The 19,919-nt window shown below is 43.7% G+C and overlaps 1 protein-coding gene and 1 pseudogene across 3 annotated transcripts in view; one reads left to right on the top strand and one right to left on the bottom strand.

Moving 5' to 3' along the window:
* Positions 1-2,501, bottom strand: part of LOC102005056 — a 9,030-nt pseudogene extending 6,529 nt beyond the window's left edge.
* An 8,304-nt stretch (positions 2,502-10,805) lies between these two features.
* Positions 10,806-19,919, top strand: part of Kif3b (kinesin family member 3B) — a 41,018-nt gene continuing 31,904 nt past the window's right edge. The window contains exons 1-3 of one of the 3 annotated variants that reach the window (XM_013514112.1): positions 10,806-10,935; positions 11,518-11,558; positions 14,477-14,512. The gene's annotated coding sequence lies outside the window, so the exon portion shown is untranslated. The remainder of the gene's footprint in view (positions 10,936-11,517; positions 11,559-14,476; positions 14,513-19,919) is intronic. The other 2 variants (XM_005384873.2, XM_005384874.2) reach the window with 2 other exon arrangements.

Genomic DNA, 19,919 nt, shown 5'->3' with positions numbered 1-19,919 from the left:
GCTTTTGCCGCTGAGCTAAATCCCCAGCCCCGTCTTTGCCCTTTGGATTTTTTGCCAGAACTCTAGCTTTGCCACAAGCTAATGACTGTAATGTCCGCCTTAATTCTCCATCCTCTATTCCAGTAGCTTGCTTGAGCTCTTCTAAACTGAACTCCTCTCCCTCATTAAACACTAGCAGCACCAGTGTTTGAAAAAGAGAAACTTGGATTTCTTTTATACCCTCTTTAAATTCTGCTTTTAGCACACAATGTCCTAGGGTTGACTACCACTGAAGTTTCCTGCCACTATGTTTGTCTAGATAAAATGTCTTGAAAATTTCCTGAAGTTCTACCATCTCTGGTGGCAGATAAACTTCCACAGGCACATATGTTGGCCAATAACCCATTGTCAGGATATTCACAGTTAAATCAATATTCCCAGGTATATTCTGATTCTGCATATATTTCACCTGTTTGAACTGAATCATGTCTTTAGAAAGTTCCATGTCTTTAAACATTCCTTCAGGTTTGCTGGTGAAAGTAGCTCCACATTCACGTTTAAGTTTGGACAGCATTGATTTTTCAGCATCTACCGATGCACTCTTCCCAACTAACAGGCGCTTGGCTAATTCTTTCTTATAGAAGGCTTCAGAAACATCCTTGCCACAGATAAACCTAAATATGATCATAATTTTTCCAATATTTTCTCAAGTTCTTCATCTGTAGCTCTCTTGTTGCCGGCACAAAGTTATGAATCTACATACTTAGCTAAGTTCAGCAGGTTTATTTGGTCTTTTGTTAATGAATGTTTCAAATGTTTCTTTCATAGCATTGATAAATTTCTTATTCTTCAGAAAGCAGATATCAATTATATGGTCAACTGTATCTTTAAAATCCAGCAATTCTTGAACCATAGTTTTATCTTTTTCAGGATTAATAACAATAGTGCTCCCAAATGCCTTTATGCATTCAATCCACTGCTGCAAGAGAACCTGAACTCCACCTCGAACTCTGCTGAAGAGCTGATACAGGAGAGATAAATCTTGAGTTCAGTTCTCATCAAAGAGGTTATTTAAACCTTTTTGAAGAATTGCTGTTAAATGTTCACCTAGAAGTTGTTTTTCTACAGTAGCAATTAATGGTTTCTGGGTAGTCTGATCTAAGTAAGTAATAAGTCTGCCTGCTTCTTCCTGTAGAAGTTTGTTAATATGATGAAGATATTCAGGAACCTCTTTTTCTTGCATTAACTTTTGGCTTTCAGCTGCATAGACCCAGTTAGTTTCTTCCAAAAACCATTGTTCAAAAGAATCTTGATAAATTTGCAAATCAGAAAGCATGCTTAAAAGACTTTGGAGTAAACTTGTATCAGTTGCTGCAACTTTCCTTTCCCTCTCAATCAAGAGAAGAATGCCATCAATTGCCTTATTCTGGAGTTTCTGATCACTTATAATATGTGCCCTAAATAACTCCAGTCCCATGTCCCAAATGGAGGGTAGTATTGAATTCTGAAGAATGTAAGTTCTATCCAGAAACAAAAAAAATGCTCCTGATCATGATCATTTGCCTACAATGGTTTTGCTAACATCTATCGATCTTCTTTAGAAAAAGAACACTATCCAATGAATCCTCTCTTTTTTTTTTTTTTTTTTTCCGGTACTGGGAATCAAACTCACGACCTTGCGCTTGTCAGGCAGGCACTGTGCCACTGAGCTAAATCCCCAGCCCTAATGAATCCTCTCTGACTTGGTGAATTTGTGCTTTGATGTGATCTTCACAAATCTGTCTCAGCTGTTTTATAAGTTTGTAGAAATCTTGTAAGAACAGAGATTTTCTACAGCCTGGTAGAGTTCTAAATTGTACTTAATTGAAGTACTAGTCTGAATAGCTTCCATTGCTTCTTTCAGTTTCTACCATGTTTCATCTGTGTAGTTTTCTGGTAACTTAGGCTTACTTTTTAAAGTTCTTGATCCTTAACATCTTATTGGAGCCAGGCTTGCTGTTAGCAAAGCTAGAGGTGGTGGTAGAAGATTTGGCTAGGCCGTTTGGATGATGTACGGAAGCCACAGAAGAGATTAATATACTCTTATTTTTAAGTTGCTGCTGCTGAGATGTTGCAACAGTTGGTGACGATGACGATGAGGAGGAGGATTCCTCAGCCATCTTTGCATCAAACCGTACAAACTCCAGGGTGTCTTCAAAATGCAGCTTCTGCTGTATTGGTACATGGCTGGAAGCAGCCATGGGAACCCCCAGGCAGAAGGTTGAGGTTGAAGGGGAAGCTGAATCCCTGGGTTGTGAAGGAGGAGTGGAAAGAGGTGGAAGGGGGGAATCAAAATCTTCTCTCTCATTACTACTGTTACTGCCGATGCTGCTGCTGCTGTTTAACTTTCTTTTCTTGGCAGAGGTGGGCAGAGTGGTGCTGGTATTACCATCAGTGGCAGATCTGACCTCCTGAGCAGCAGCAGCAGCAGCAGCAGCAGCAGCAGCTGAGGGATTAGAGGAAGAAAAACCTGTTGGAAACATGAAAATAGCAGGGTCAGTAGGCAGAGGAGCATCAAAACCCTACATTCATATGCCTGTGTGTGTATAGGAGATAAAGTGGCAATGCTAGAGGGGGAAGGGAAGAAAGCAGAGAGGAGAAATAGAGGACAAGAAGGAAGGTCGGAAATCTAAGTTTTTAAACATTGGTAATTAATTCTCTATTTTATACAACATTGGTGAGGGCAAACAAAATACAACTGTGGGCAGACACTGTCCACTGCCCACCAGTATGTGAGAGTGAAAAAGGCCAAAGTTGCCAGGCATGGTGGTCTACACCTGTAAACCGAGCAATTGAACTCACAAGTGCCCAGCCTCCAACTTAGGCAGAAGGAGCACTGCAAGTTCCAGACCAGCCCGGGCTACAGAGTGAGTTCAAGGCGAGCCTGAGCTACATAGTGAGACTCTGTCTCAAAAAAAAAAAAAATTGTTTTTTTAAAGGCCAAAGTCACAGACTCTGACATTGGTTAGAACAGGTCTGGAATGAACTCTGAGACTTCCTCATTGGATAATCATTTGGAGACTGGATTCTCTTCTGGTAAAACGCAGATCTTCCTGAGCATATTCTGATGTCCCTGGATGCTCTTCTGCGACATTATTTTCAATGGCAGAATAACATTCCCTCTTGCTGGCATCACAGTTCATCTCTCCTGCCACCTGATCTTGGACGTATTTCCCTGTGGTTAAGTGAAATTGGGGTGAATGTGTTTGTGGCTGAATCTTTAGGAGTAGATATTATTTTCTCAGAAGTGATTCCTAGAAGCAGAGTGGGCCGACTCAAATGGTTTTTAGTCACTGTGTTCTCTTTCCTTATAATTTGTGCAGTTTCTCACTCTATCAGCAGCAGGAGGAAAGCATTTCCCGCTTCATCCTTGCCAAGGTTGAGTGTTATCCTTTCAAAGAAATCTAGTCATTTGAGAAGTGAATGACGATAGTGTGTTTTTAATAAGTGTGTTGTGTGCTGCTATGGAGCAGCCACTGTGCTGAACACAAGTAAATAAGACACCCCAGTCCTGGTTCTTAGGTAGCACCCTGGTTCTGTTACCAGGCTCCTGTGAGCCTCTCCGGACTCTAACATTTTGTATCATTGCTCTCACCTCCTTGTGCGCTGTGCCTCAGACCGGGGCAGGATCTCAAGCTCAGTCACTGAGTCCTCCGGGCAGCCCTGCAGAGGTGAACAGGGAATGAGGTCCAGGGAGGGGAGCTCACTTGCCCAAGGTCACATTGCTTTAAGTGCCTGAGGAGGAAGCAATTAGCAGCCAACTCTTGTCTGGCTTTCTTCAGAAACATCAAAGATGTGAATTTAGAAACCATTAGCTCAATTCCCAGCCCTTGAGCTTCCCTCAGGTCCCAGAGGCTCATCATACTGAGCCTGGGCACTCGGCCAAGCCAGAGCCATCAAGTGTGTCTCAGGTACTTGGCCTCTGTCCAAGCCCAGCATCTTGTTTCTTCCTGAAAGAGGCTCTGGAATGCCGCCTCCTTGCGTCCTAATAAATAATTCCTTTTTCAGTCTTTTCACACACACACTTTCGACTCTCTTCCTCAAAAAGAATTAAATTTCCAAGAAGACTGAACTCTCTTATTAGCAGGACTCTTCATGTTTGCAGTTATTATTTCCCTGGAGGTCACCAGGGCCTCACCCATAAGAGAAGGAAAGAAATTCACTGTTTATGGAGCACCTGTTAATGGCCAGGGATCACTCCACACCTTACCTTATTCGATCCTCACAGTAAATCGAAATATAGCATTTAAACCGGGTGTGGTGGTGCACGCCTGTAATCCCAGCACTCGGGAGGCTGAGGCAGGAGGATCGTTGTGAGTTCGAGGCCAGCCTAGGCTACAAAGTGAGCTCAAAGCCAGCCTGAACTGCACCGCAAAACCCTGTCTCAAAAAGACAAAAAAAAAAAAAAAAGAAATACAGCATTTGTAGCCCTGTTTTGTGGATGAAGAAGTTGAGTCTTAAAAAGATAAGTGATTTTGCTCTGGATCATTTAGGTAACTAGAAAAGGATGGAACTAGGATTCACACTCAAGACCCTCTGGACCTGATAGTCCTGTTTATCATTTTTCATAGCTCAGAGTTTTGGTGTCCAATATGGTAGTCACTATCCTTAGGTGGTATGCTTAATATAATTTAATTAAAATTAAGTAAATAGAACTCAGTTCCTCAGCAGCACTAGTCTCATTTTAAATGCTTAATAACCACATGTAGCTGGTGGCTACCATATTAGACAGTGCAGATGTAGAGCATTTCCACGTTGGTGGAAAGATCTCTTGTATGGCAGTGCTCTAGATTGTCGGAGAAAAATAACTTAGTGATTATACCTTTCATGGAGAGCAGAGCATTTGCGAGTGGCCAGCTTTTTAGGGAGTCCTTCAGAGGTTGCTTTCTGTAAGCAAGGTCATCATAAGCCAGCCAGGGGGTTTTGGCTGTATCTTACCTTTCCCTTGGTTTGGGCTCAGTCAGTTCCAGTAGGTGCTGACAGGTTCCTTCCCACACTTCCCTGCCCCCAGGATCCAGTGTCATATGGGATTTGGGCTGCTGCTGGTCACGGAGATGGGCATAGCCACAGGAGAAAACAAATGGAGACCAAGCAAAGGTTTTGACACAATAGGTTTCATTCTGGCTGGGTCACTGGGTGACATGCTTGTTGCTAGGAAGAGGGATCCTCGCTGAGTATCAGTGAGGGACGGGATTGAGGGAGCTCTTTGGTGAAGAGGCTGTCAATAATGGGATATTTTTCAGCCTAGCAACAGAATGCCCTTCCTATGTTTGGGGTAATTTGTACTGTATGTGTGTGTGTGTGTGTGTGTGTGTGTGTGTGTGTGTGTGTGTGTGTGTGTTTTACCAGGGATTGAACTCATGGCCTTTGCACCAAACTACATCCTTGGCCCTCTCCCCTTTCTTTTGGTGAGACAAGGTGTTGCTAAATTGCCTGCACTGGACTCAAACTTGCAATCCTTCTGCCTCAGCTTCTTAAAGTACTGGGATTACGGGCATGTACTACCATTCCTGGATGAAATTTTTACTTTGTAAGTGGAAGGCAGTTTCCCTCCTACCAAAGAAGCTTAAAAAAAAAAGAGTCAGATATTATATTTGTCTTTAGAGTTTCCATTGCAGATAGGAGATGGATGGGTGGTCAAGGTTCCACCAATCAGAGCACAGGTTACAAAGAAGCTGGAACTATGGGCCATCCTTGTGTACAAGGTGCTGATATGGTGCCCATGGCCAGAAGGCTGGATGATCATGGGAAAAGCTGGGGCATCCAGTGTTCTCACCAGATATGTCCAGTAGCACATGGTCCCACATGGTTTCGCCATTTATAGATGCCAGAACAGAACAGCACTGCCTAGAATGTCAGAGAAGAAAGCAAATCAAGTGATTTTACCCTTGCATGGTGAGCAGGCCATCTGCGATTTGTCAGCTCCGTAGGAAGTCTACAGAAACATCCCTGTGATGTTGTGAACTTCTCAGTGCCCTGCTAATAAACCCTTTCCTGCTACCATTGGCCAGAGTTGACTTCCGCACTTTATTTATTTATTTTTTGGTTTCTGCTGCTCACTGGAATGAAAGCAGATGTTTGTGGGCTGGAGTTTACCCCAGGGGAGGCAGTGGAAAGGGTCTTTGCTCAGTCTATATGACTTCTCCAGATCAGGACCCCTTGTTGGAGCTCCAGGGACATTGTTCCTCTTGCTTCATTCTTACCAGCTTGTCACTGTCAAACTGAGCAAATCTCCCATACTGGCAGGGTTGGAGGTCCTGCTCCGATTTTCCAAGACTTCTTCCATTCTCTGAGTCCCCTCCTGCAGAATTTAGGCCTCAGAAAATCATTTCTCTGTGTTTCTGGTGAAGCAACTCTTCTACCAGCAATAAATGCCTTACAGTCCAGGATGAATGGAAAGGGGAGAAAGGTGTGAGCGGGAAGTTCCTGGAATGGAAATGTACTGGTACTACATTAAAAAGCATCCCACCATCCGAAGGGGACTGTTCATCTCAGTTTGCCTTGACTGAGGGGTTTCTTGACATAAGACCTTTTAGGTTAAGATGGAAATTCCTATCCAAATCAGGTCAAGTTGATCATCATACACTGTACAACTACTAAAGTACTACTATGAATCCTGTCCTTTACACAACGGTGTACAAGAACAGACTCTTACCAATGAGGCCTTATCACATCCCTCCCCAGCCCCATAAGTGAGATCTCTCTCCCTCCCTCTCCCCCCACCAAGAGATGGATCTTGCTATCGTGCTCAGCTTGGCCTCGAGTGATCCTCTCGTCTCAGACTCCCCGGTAGCTGAGACTGTAGATGTTTGCCACCACACTTGGCTTCACTGTTGGTTGAATTTTCATTTCCTTGAATATGAGTGAGCAGAAGCATCTTTGCTTTGCTTTGCCTTTTTTCTTTTTTTGATGACTAAGTGGTTTATATCAGTATTCAGGGTTGGTTTAACATTTAAATATCAATAGAAGTCACTATATTAAACTAAAAAAAAAACCCATACAATTATGTCAGTAAGTGCAGAAAGCATCTGATAAAGTCCTGCATCTGTTAAGAATTATAAAGTGTTATATCTTACCTTGCCTGCCAGATAACAAATTGGCTTGCTTGTTTCATAGGTGCTGTCAGACAACTTCTGGTGTTCAGATAAAGCATTGTATTACTCATAGCCCAGTACGCTGCAGGAGATTCGGGTTTGTATGGGTTCCCTTGTTTTTGAAATCTGGGGACGGAGGTGGACCAACATGGGTACTGTACACACAGTGGGTCTGCGTGACAGTGGAACTCTGAGTCTGGGAAAATCTCAGTCTTATAAAGGGGTTGAGGACATCTTTTCCTATGTTGAAAAGCCATAGTTTCTATTCCTTTTCTCTGAACTGTCTGTTCATACCAGTTTTTCTTGTCTTTTTATATTATAAACCATTTTTTGGTCTTTTTGTATTATAAACCATTGAAGACATCAAGTTAAATGTGGTAGATGATTCACCTGTGAGAGTTTTGCCCCTCAATCTCCACCTGTATGGCCAAGAATAAAACAATACATCAACCCATCTTAATAGGACAAGGCAGGAGACATTGGTGGTCCAGAGAGTTCAGTAATTTTTTTTGGAAAACAGAGACAGAAGGAGAAGTAGCAGCTGACCTACAGGGGGAGTAGGTTATGGTTGAAATGCGGGGGAGAATATTGATTTGATGCCTAAAGCTAGGCCCAGAATCCCTCCACGGAAGAGACGGATGCTAACGATGGGCGTGGAACTCTCCCAGGTTATGAGAGGACAAAGCAGAAAAGAGGAAAATAAAGAGAAAAACAAAGAGAAAACTAGGACCTCAGTCCCCAAGGAACAACTTTTGACTAAGAGAAGATCCAGAGGCAGGGGGAAAATGAGGGTAGAAAATTATCAAAGAAATTTTCCTACATAAGAAGCATAAAAATCTCCAAACTGAAAGAGCTCAACTAATGTAAGAGTGGGGAAACCCTCACTGAAGCAAATCATTATAAAATATTGTAATACTGTGGGTGAAGGGAAGAGTTGAAAAGTTTCCCAACATTAAAAACAAAAATAAAGAAATCAGACTGGGGATGCGGCTCAGTGGTAGAACACTTTCCCAGCATGCACAAAGCCCTGGGCTCCATCCCGAGTGTCTCAAAAGGGGAAGGGAGGAGGGGGAGGAGAAGGAGCAGGCAGAGCACAGTGATGGGGAGGAGGAGAGTAGTCATATACAGAGCAGCAGGGTTAAAAATGACATTAGTCATTTTAAATCTGGGTACTAGAAATAGTAGTTCAATGACTTGAAAATTCTGAAAAAATAAATTTTAGTCTAGACTTCTATATCCCATTAAACTATTAATCAAGTGTAAAAACAGCATACAGACATACAAGGACTAAATGCATTTGCTTCCATGTACCCTTTCTCAGGAATCTACCAAAAGATGTGAGGTACAGACATGAGGGAGTAAATCCATAACCAGAAGACATTTCCTAAGCTGGGTGTGGTGCTGCAAGCCTGTAATCCCAGCTCTCAGGAGGCTGAGGCAGGAGGACTGCTGAAATTCGAGGACAGCCTGGACTACATAGTGAGACACTGTCCCCAAATAATAAAAATTAAGAAAATTTAAAGATTTCCTGTCCAGGGCATAGGAAATCCCACCCAGGAGCAGGACATATGAAGGTTCAGTATGGAAGGCACACAACAGCCCTGGAAATAATCTCTTACAGCTAAACTCTTTAGCTAACAATATTACAGCTGAACTCTTTAGGAGAAACACAACACTACACACACACACACACACACACACACACACACACACACCCCAAAATAATGAACTAGCTGTTGTGTTTAGGTATCTGAAAAAATTACTGCTGTTGGCCTAATTTATTGGACATGTAGAAAAAATTAACAATAACTGCAAAGAAGATGAATGAAAATGGAAAACAACTGAGGCAATTATTAGCCTCAGAAAATACCAAAGGATGTGGAATAAATGAAACATGAATACAGCAAACATTAATATAAATACATCCATTTGGCTCTGTAGACAAAAATATTTTTAGTTATTGAAAGGTAAATATTTATTGATAACTTTTTAACTTAATTAATTAATTTTTGTTTTTTTGAGACCAGGTCTCACCATGTAGTTCAGATTGGCCTTGAATTCACTATGTAGTCCAGGCTGGCCTTGAACTCATAGCAATCCTCCTGCTTCAGCCTTCTGAGAGCTGAAATTATAGACATGTGCCACCATGCCAGTCTCTGACTGGACTGTTTTTAATAATGGTGGTAGGGAAGTAGGTTGTGTTTATAAGGAAAGGGAAGTAAACTGAGGCTCAAAGGATGATTCACAACTTTTATCTCCACAGAAAGGCTCCACATCTCATAGCTTAATCCAATAAATTTTATGTGTTTGTTCAACTTGAATGGTCCAGGTAGTCTGGCTTCCTGGCCAGTTGTCCTGTAAGGGGTATCTCACTATCGAGGATTTTCCTATTTTACCACTCAGCCATCTCCTGAGATCTTGAGATCCTTTAAATTTCTTCATTTTATTTTATTTTTTAATGTCTTCACTTTGAGCCAGGCATGGTGGCGCAGCCCTGTAATCACACCACTCCGGGAGACAGAGGCAGGATTGCAAATTCAACCCCAACTTGTGCAATCAGTGACTTAGTGAAACCTGGTCTCAAAAGAGAAAAAAATGGAGGAAAATGGGGATACAGCTCAGTATTAAGACCCTAGGTTCAATCCCTGATATGGGAGGAGGGGTGGGCACAGGGAAAGAAAAAGAAAAAAATGTTCTTCACTTTACAGTGAAGAAAGTTTAAATAATTGTATGGGAGGTTTTTATGAGCCAGGACTGAAAGTGGCATATATCATATTCAGTTGTCCAGAACTTGGTCTGAGCTGCAAGGATGTAGTCTATGTATTGGGAGCACAAAAACTAGTTTTCTACCAAACCACGCAAAAGGTAGTGGGTAGTATGAGGAAGAATGTTACAGGCATCTGTTCATTCAGGGAGCATTTATTGAGCAACTATTGCAGACCAAGCTTAGTTCTAGGTGCAGTAGCCATAATGAGAACAAAGACTTACCCAGTTCCCATAGAGTTTATATTTAACAGGGAGTAGCAGGTGTGAGTCCCATGGGGAAATGGAACATGGTCTTCTAGGCCAGGATGGCTAGAATAGAGTTAATGATTTTGCAGGAAGTAGTAAGGACTTTGGATTTGAACTTGAGACCGGTGGGACGCCATTAAAGGATGTTAACCAGGGAGTGATACTATCCGTTTTAGGTTTTTAAATTATTCCACTGGATTTGTTGTGGGAAATGGATTGGCACAGTAGAAAGAGGCAGAGAGACTGGAGACCACAGGCAGTGTGGAGATGCGGGTGGTCCGGCCTTGTTTGGAGTGGTAGCACTGAAGATGGAGAAATATGAGAAACATTTGAGAGGTAGACTAAGGGAAGTGGTATTGATTGGATGTGAGGGGTGAAGTGCAGGGAAGACCCCAGAATGATTCCTATTTGGCTTGTGTCTCATGGTGGGCGCTGAGAGATAGTCAGCAATAATTTGAGACACAAATTAGATAATTAATGTGAAAGCGCCTTAGGAAGGGTGAAGTCGCAGTGTGTTCCATTTTACAGATGGGAAAACTGAGGAACGAGATACCACCGAACCACCCTGTTAGGCGCCATCCCCGCCCCGTTCCACCGGTTTTGCCTGTGTCTGTGTTCTGGGTCCCAATAAAGTTATTGAAATTGACACCGGTTGCTAAGGAAGTGGGTCGCCGAGCCGGGTTGCCAAGGAAGTGAGCGGCCGCGGTCTCTCCCCATCCGGGGCAGCCGGGAATGGCTGAGCCTGGGGTTCGCCGCCGCCGCCCCCGCCGCCGCCGCCGCCGCCGCCGCCAGCTTTCGGCTCGGGCCGCAGGTGAGTCGGGAGGGCGCGGTGCCCGCCGGGCAGGGCTGACCCCTCTGGCCGCCTGGCACTTTTCCGGCGGCGGACACCAGTGGCGCTGACTGGCTTTGCTGCCCGCGAGCCCGAGCATCCTCTGCCCTGCCTCCGGGCATCCTCGGGCGGTCCTGGCATCATAATTTCGCCCCCCCTATGGGGGGCCGCAGTTCGACCCCCAGACATGGCCACCGGGGATCGCGGTACCCCTGAGGCTGGACGTGGTCAGGGGCCCAGCTTGGAAGAGACTGGGAGCGAACGTCGGCGCTGTCCGTGGTTCGCAGTGTGACCTTGGGCAAGTGTGTTTCCCTCGCTTGCCTCAGTTGCCCTGTTTGTTCAGTGGGTCCTAGCCTTTGCTGCTCTGGGTGATTAAGGTGATGAGCTGTGTGTGGTACCATGCGTGAAAGGGAGAAGGGAGAATTCCTCAGGAGTCCTGTTTGAAGTCTTGAGTGTCTGAGTTTGAGACTGCATCTTTGTTCCGCAACTGTGTGTCCTTGGGCAAGTTAATCTGAGCCTTTTTTTTTTTCCTTATCTGTAAAACGGAATAATGGACTACTGCAGGAATCCAGTGACACAGGGTCTGTCAAGTGGCCTGGCACATGGTAAGTGCTAGAGAAACTCCTTGGGGTGTTTACAGGATGGGCAAAGCTTCAGGAGGAGTTTAGATGTGTAGCATGTCTTTAGGACATATAGAGTTTAGATGTGTAGCATGCCAGCTCCTATGGGTATTTCTGCCAGTTGACATTCTCTTGTCTCTAGCTTTCCTTCTGTCTTCTGCTCAGAGAAAGGAGGTGACTTCTGAAAGTAGCCCTGGTGGGAGAAACCCTGAAACCATGTGCTTCTGGGTGGCTGGTCTTACTTTTTCGTTGTGCCTTGTTGATCATTCCAGAGGGAAAAGAGAATCTTTATGTCTTTTGGGATGTGCTTAAAGCAGTAGTAACTATTTACAAGTATATGACAAGTATATTTCAGGCCTGAGGTATCATTCATCGATAGAAGTGTTCACTATGCATGAGGCCCAAAATGGGTGGTGGTGGTGGAGAGCACATTTTAGGTACATTATCTCATTTAATCTTTCCATAGACTTTGTCAATTAGCTGGTGATGTCATCCCCATTTTCTAGATGAGGAAATTTAGTTTCAGGAAAGTGAATGGACTAGCTGGGCGTGGTGACTCACTCCCGTAATCCCAGCATTCAGGAGGATGAGCCAGGAGGATGGTGAATTCAAGGCCAGTCTGAGCTACATACTAAGACGCTGTCTTACAAAAGACAAAACAAAAATAAACCAGGCACATTGGCACATACCTGCAATCCTAGCACCAAGGGAGGTTGAGGCAGGAGGATGACAAGTTCAAGTCCTACTTGGGGAACTTGTCATTAAAAAAAAAAAAGGACCAAGAATGTAGCTTAGTGTAAGAGTATCCTTGGATTCAATCCCTAGTAACACAGGCACACACACACACACACACACACACACACACACACACACACACGAGTGAATTTGCCTGAGAATCTTTGTTTTTGTTTTTGTTTAAAACAGGGTCTTGCTATTTAGTACAGGCTGACCTTGAACTCACTATGTAGTCCATGCTGGCCTCATACTCAAAAGTGATCCTCCTGGCTCAGCCTCCTGAGTGCTGGGATTATAGGTGTGGGATACCACACCTAGCTTTGCCTGAAAATCTTATACCTATTATGTGATAGACATAATTTCGTTTTATTTATTTTTTTTGTTTTGTTTTGTTTTGTTTTTTGTCTTTTTGAGACAGGGTCTCGCTGTGCAGTTCAGGCTGGCCTGAGCTCACTTTGTAGCCCAGGCTGGTCTCGAACTTGCAAGTGATCCTCCTGCCTCAGCCTCCTGAGTGCTGGGATTACAGGCGTGCACCACCACGCCTGGCAATAGACATAATTCCCGAGTAAATGTTCCCAGGTAAATCCTATATTTCATCCCCCATTTGCTGATGCCTCTCATATCTGTTATGAGGCAACAAGTGTATTGTTACTCCTAACTGCTTTGGCTAGAAGCTTTTCTTCCAGTATCATGGAAACAAGGTCTTATGTAAAGCTGCACTTAAATAGATACCATCCAACCTGGGGCTCTCAAAACAGAATTGGAGCCGGGTGTGGTGGCACTTGCCTATAATCCCAGCACTCGGGAGGCTGAGGCAGGAGGATCACTTCGAGTTTGAGGTCAGCTTGGGCTACATAATGATTCCAAGGCCAGCCTCCTAAACTACATGTTAAGACCCTGTCGCAAAAAAAAAAAAAAAAAAAAAAAGAAAAAAAGAGTTGGAATATTTTGAGGGAGCTTCCCTGCCCCGTAGTCCCCTCATTTAAAAATGGGATGTAGGGTAGGTGGTACTGAAGGCCTTTCAGTGCTATTGTGCAATTGTAGTTAAAAGTTGCAGCTAACTGGGTGTGGTGGCACACATCTGTAATCCTAGCACTCAGGAGGCTGAGCCAGGAGGGTCACTTTGAGTTTGAGGTCAGCCTGGACTACAAAGTGAGTTTAAGACCAGATTGAACTGCGTAGGGAAACCCTGTCTCAAAAAACAAACAAACAAACAAAAAAACCCCAAAAGTTGCAGTCAGGCTGCAGGTTAAAGTTTTAGCCTGCCACTTCCAGGCTGTGTGCCGCTTAGCAGTTGTCTCCATTTTTGAGCTCCTTTGCCTCACATGTGAGGCAAATCTGTCACATGGGGTACTGTGGAGATTGACTTGAGCTTAATCCATGTAAATAGCCTGGCATGGTTGGTTAATGTGAGCTGCCATTGTTTGGGTTTAATATAGCACTGCACTATATATTCTACTGATGATTAGTGAATGAATAAAGTAGGTGGTGAGGATACCAGGTTTGTCAGTCTCACAAGTTCCTTGCAAGCTCGAAGCAGTAGTTATCATAGCATTCTGAGAATGCTGGTCATACTACAGGGCTGCTCCAGGATCTGCCATTCTCATGCCAAGATGAATTGCAAAGAAAAGTGACAGCTGATGGTAGAGGGCCAAGTTTGGTAGCTAGACACCCAGTTCAGTAGATGTTTACTAAATCTCTTCAGGCAGGAACATAGAGGATGTCTCATACCCATTAAGGAACACAGCAGTTATTTTGACATTATTTGACTTTTTTAAAAAAAAAATTGGATCAGAGCTTTCTGCATGCTAGGCAAGCACTCTACCACTGAGCTACATTCCCAGCTCTTTTTATTATATATTTTGAAATAGTGTCTCACTGAGTTGCCCAGGGTGGCCTTGAACTCTTGATCCTCCTGACTCAGCCTCCCCAGTAGCTGGGATTGCTGGGGTGCAACACCATGATCAGTGTGACTTTTTTTTTTGGTACTGGGAATCAAAGCCATGACCTTGCACTTACCAGGCAGGCACTGTGCTGCTGAGCTACATCCCCTGCCCTGATTGGACTTCTCTAAGTGAATTTATATGATGTATTTGCTCTGGTTGCAGAATAAAGCCACTCATTCAAATCTCTTGTGTCCCAAGACTTTTTATTTTTATTTTTTGCAGTGCTGAGGATTGAACCCAGGGCCTCACACTTGCTAGGTAAGTGCTCTACCACTCAACACTGAACTATTTCCCAGCCCCATATCCTGGGACTCCTGCTGGGTTAGAAACCTCAGGTTGTTCCCTGTCTTTTCATCCACTGTTTTTAGGTCTCTGAGGAAGAATATAGAGCTGTCTCTATGGTGCCTAATGGTTGACAAAAATGCTTAAATACACCTTATCAGTTGTCCTTCGAGGTGTATAAGGTGCAGATGAAGATCTGCATTATACAGCCAGGGAACCTGAGTAAAGGAAGTTGCTCTAAGGAGGGGCCCACTTAACAGTGCAGTTAGGTCTGTTGACTCAGTTTAGTGCTGTCCTCGGCTGGCTTCACTTGCTTAGCATTTGCTAAGCACTTGGTGTTTGTCAGCCCTGTTGCAGCCTGGTATGTGATTATACAGAGGCAGGTGAGAACCTTGCTCTCATGCAGCTTATATTCAAGTGGCAACAAGCAGAAAAATAAACCAATGGATGAGTTTGAATAGGAATAAATGCTGTGAAAGCAATAGAGCATGATGGTTCATTGCTGCTCAGGGCACTGTGCGTACTGCTACTTTAACTGGGAGGTCAAAGAAAGCCTCTTTAAGCTGTGATATTTTTGCTGGAATTTGCTCCTAGGGAGGGGCCAGCTATTTGAAGATGTGCCAGAAGGAACAGCAGGGCTAAGGAACAAGGCTGGTAAATCTCAGGAGTCACAAGAAGGATTGAGTGACGGGAGATAAGTCACGACAGTGGGGATGTTTGGTCGTACAGGGCCTTGTAGGCTGGAGTGAGGAGTTGGGCTTTTATTCTAAAAGCAGTAAGGAACCACTGAAGGGTTCTGAGAAGGGGAGTGACATGACCTAGTTTGTTTTTTTAATCACTAGATAGCGATTCCTCAAAAAAGTAAAACTAGATATTTCATTTGACTCAGCTATTACCCTTCTAGGTATGTCCCTAGAAAAGTTAAAGCCATCATATTACAGTGAAACATGCATACCCATGTTTATATCAGCACAACTTATAATAGCTAAATCTCAGAAGTAGCCTATGTGTCCATCAGCAGATGAATGGATAAAGAAAATGTGGTATTTATTCATAATGGAGTACTACTCTGCAGTAAAGAAGGATAAGTTTGAGTAATTTGTAAGAAAATGGATGCACCTTGAGTCCATAGTTTTAAGTGAAATAAATCAAGATACATACCTATACAGTATATTGCTAGCTTCTCTCATATAAGAAACACAAAGTATGAATAAAAGAGCAAAAGAAAAGACCATGGGAAATAGGGATAGATCTTGTGCAAATGGGAAGGAGACCAAGAAAAAAGGGGAAGGAAATAAAATTAAGATATGTTATATACATGTACCTACTCTCTGCAGTGACTCTCTGCAAGTCATTAGGTACTACAAATATACTAATAACAAAACTCACTCTAGGCCTGGGGCTGTGGCTCAGTGTTTAAGTGCTTCCCTAGCCTGTGCAAGTGTTCTATCCCCAGCTCTGGGGGGAAAACATCACCTGCCTTTTATATGGTTAGTGAATTTTATTTTATTTTACTTATGTATTTTTTGTTTGTTTGTTTTTTTCAGACAGGGTCTCATCATGTAGTCCAGGCTGGCCCCGAATTCATGTTGATCTTCCTGCCTCAGCCTCCCAAGTGCTAGGGTTGTAGGTTTGTGCCACCATACCCAGCAGGCCAGTGAATTTTAGAGGACAGAAGAGAGGTAGCCAGTAGACTAGTTGGGAATTAGGTGAATGATGGTGGCCTTCTAAGATGGTAACAGAGGACGGATGGGGAGGTGTTTTGGAGTTAGAACCATCAGGTTGGGGGCGGTGAGAGGAATTAGGATGATTCCTGGGTTTTTGGCCTGAGCAGTTTGATTTTGGAAGTGCCATCTGCCTCAGATGATGAGAGGATGTTTGGGTGAGAGGCCCTGCGAGGAAGAATTAGCTCTGAACTCAGAGGAGAGGTGCAGGTGTAAGTACCATGCCACAGAGTCCATAGGGAGGAAATCCTCCTTCTGCCAAAGAAGATGGCCAGGTAGGTCTGACCGGAGCCCCTACCTTGGACATCCGGAAGTCTTGCCTTTCTTGGTAGGCCTCCTTGCCAGCATGGAGCGGTGGATGTGGGCTTTGCCAGGGCAGTGCCCATCTGTCTCATGCTGTTGGCATTGCTGTCCTTGGCTGAGGGAGGCTGGCAGGAGGCCGGCCAGCTCCAGGAGAGGGAGTAGAGTCACTGGCAAAGCTCACTCCCCGGTGCCTCAAATGGCCACACTCGCCCTGCCAAAGTGCTGTGTGCTGGCCATCGCAAGGCGGTTCTAAAGTTTCAGAGCTTTTGACTTAGGAATCCCTTGAGTTTTTGTGTTCTGACAGAATTCCTAGAGGATCCTTGAATGGAGTGTATCTTCTGAGCAAGGTATACAGACCTCATTTTCAGATACTCCAATTATTATACTTGTATATTTAGAATTGCAGTGTTGTAAATTCAACACTGTGAATAATGAAACTGATAATCTTGCACTACCACTTTAATAGCTTTTCTTGAAGCTTAGAATATTCTTTTCTGTGCAGTGTCACTTATTAATTTTCAGTCATTAATGAGATGTAGAGAAGTCATTATTGATTGTCAGTAATATTAAGCCCTTACTAGTTGCTGGATTAGGCAGATCTTTGTGGCTCAAAGTGTATTCTGTGTGACTGAGGTACCCATGCCTCTGGGATCTTGTTCAGAATGCAGAATCTAGGCCTAGATCTAGAAAGCTAGGATCTACATTTTACCAAGATCCTCAGGTGCTCACCTGTGCAGGGTAGAGTTTGAGATGCACTCAGCTAGGTGAACAGAAGCAAAACTAGGGCTTCCTAGTGATCATGACCATCCAGGTCATAGTGGTAGTTAACATTTCCTGAGGCAAGCACTGTTGTAAGCACTGCATGCGTGGGTCTCATTCAGTCCTCCCAGCAACTATTTGTCATAGGTACTGTTCCTCCCACGGAGCCCCTAAGTCAGGGAGCTCTCCCATGGCTGCTAGCTCCAGGTCTGTTGTGCTCTCTACCTCTCACTTCTCCATTCATATATATGTATATAGTGTGTGGGTGTGTGGGTGTGTGGGGTGTTCGGGATGGAACCCAGAGCTCCGTGCGTATTAAATGAGCAGCACTCGCAGCTTCTATCTGCTTTTCAGGTGGGCAGTGACCACATTCCTGATCTTGTAGCTTTGGTTTTGTTTTTTTGAGACTGTGTCTTACTATATCATTAAGGCTAGCCTTGGACTCACTGTGTAGCCTAAGGTGGCCTGGAACTTGCAGTGATCCTCTTGCTTCAGCTTCCTGAGAGCTGGGATTACAGGTATGCACCACCACACCTGGCTAGGGTAACTAATTTAAAATGCTGATTAAAAAAAAGTGACTTCAAAGAATATCTGAGGAAATCAAGGGGAAAACCCTCGAGCTATTTTAGTGTAAAGATGGGTGGCAGTGGTTGAATAATGAGGCCCCTAAGAGATTCCCAGCTTGGTAAAGTGTGCTTTGTCTCACTTCATGGTGATCTAACTCCAGGCCCCAAGTAGCTGAAGCACGTAGGAACGTTGAGCTTTTGTTCTGAGTCACTTAGCCTGCTGTTTCTTGATTCTGGTGATTATATCTACACCTGTTGCAAAGAGGGTGGCTGAAGTCCTAGAATGCCTGCTGACTAATTGTAAAAGATTCAGTCTTGCTGTGCCTGAGTTTTCTCTTTGCCCTATGGGCTCATTATTTTCCTTTCAACATCTATTTCCCCAGAGCAGTAGAACTTGGCCAAAGCCTATGGCATCACAGGAAATTCTGGCTTGAAAAGGCAGTGGGTCCTGGGCTGAGGATTCTAGTAATAATCCTGCCACTTGCTGTGTGGCTTGGGGCAGGTAGCTCAACCTCTTTGGACCTCAGCATCTGTCTGTCTATCTGTCTCTCTTTCTCTTTCTCTTTCTCTTTCTCTCTCTCTCTCTTTCTCTCTCTCTCTCTCTCTCTCTCTCTCTCTCTCTCCCTCTCACGCACACGCACACGCACACGCACACATACACACACACTCATCATGGGAAAGTTCTTTCCAAGACCCTTCCAGTTCTGCCTGAAAGACTGAGCTGTGAGTCTGGTGACATCTTCTCCCCTAGTGACCTCATGCTGGATTTACTCCCAGACCTTCTGGGTGGAGTGCTCAGAGCTCGCTTCTTGGCAGTCAGAGAGCATTACAATCAGCTCATCTTATCAGCATCACACATCTGCACTGCAGCTTGAGATGTTCGTGTTTAAGGCTCAGTTAATCATGGTGACACATTGTGTCTCCTCACTTTGTCACACTGATTGCGGACATTGAGCAGGCAGATCTATCTTTAGCATGCTGACTTATTTAAATCATAATTCGCATTAGAAAGTGAACCAGTGGTAATGGGAATGGGTGCGGTTTTATTTTTAAAGTTTTGGCAAGATATTTGCAGCTCTTGCATTTTCTCATACTTGAACATAGTGTGTAAATGGAAATGGGCCCAAGTGAAATAGAGATTGTCGGAGATAATTGGGATTTGGCATTAACACACTGTTACCCATCCTGGGTCCTTCATGGTACTTTCAGCAGTGCTTGCAGGGTTTGCTTGGACTTTGGTGCGTGGTAGAAATTAAATAGAAACTAAAAGCTCATAGCATGATCTTCAGCACCTCCGTGGATTGCAGTAATCATTACCTCATAACACATTTCAAGAACCTAAGCAAAAAAAATCTAGCTGGTAAGTCATAAAAGATTCCATCCAGTAAGATAAAATGTCAGCTCAAGTTACTTAACCACAAGAAGATAGTCCTTGGTGGAAATAGTTACTACTTTTGCAAGACCTGCAATAAAGAGTTGGACTCTAGCATAAGAAATACATAGTGCTCTATATATTTTCCTTTCTTCTTCAGTTGTTAGCCTTTTTTTAAATGGCATTTTTCCCCAGTTATAAATTATTATTTATAATAATTTTATCGGACGTGGTCTCTGAACTCTTGGAGCTTATTGACTGAATTAAGGATGATGTGCTCTCCCTGCTCTAGTCATAACAGCTTCTTTCCTGCTTCCTAAATAGTCTAGCACCTTATGCCCCCCGAGAGTTTCATGGTTTGTTCTTTTTTTTTTTTTTTCCCCGGTACCGAGAATCGAACTCACAACCTTGCACTTGCCGGGCAGGCATTGTGCCACTGAGCTAAATCCCCAGGCCCTATAATAATTTTATATATTATTATTTCCAATGAGGAAAATCCTGAAAAGATTAAAACAAGTAAGATTCACCCTAACTCTTACCTAAATTCACCCTAAATCTAGAAATAGCAACTGTTAACATTTTAGTGCCCAGATACAAGTGTATTCCTAAATATATTTTATTTCATAGGTATGCAGTTCTTACCTATGTCCTGTGTTACT

The sequence above is a fragment of the Chinchilla lanigera genome, unplaced genomic scaffold, assembly GCF_000276665.1.
Source record: "Chinchilla lanigera isolate Chin_1 unplaced genomic scaffold, ChiLan1.0 scaffold00021, whole genome shotgun sequence".
Classification (NCBI taxonomy): domain Eukaryota; kingdom Metazoa; phylum Chordata; class Mammalia; order Rodentia; family Chinchillidae; genus Chinchilla; species Chinchilla lanigera.
The sequence above is the reverse complement of the archived record's forward strand: the minus strand, read 5'-3'. Positions and strand labels throughout refer to the sequence as shown.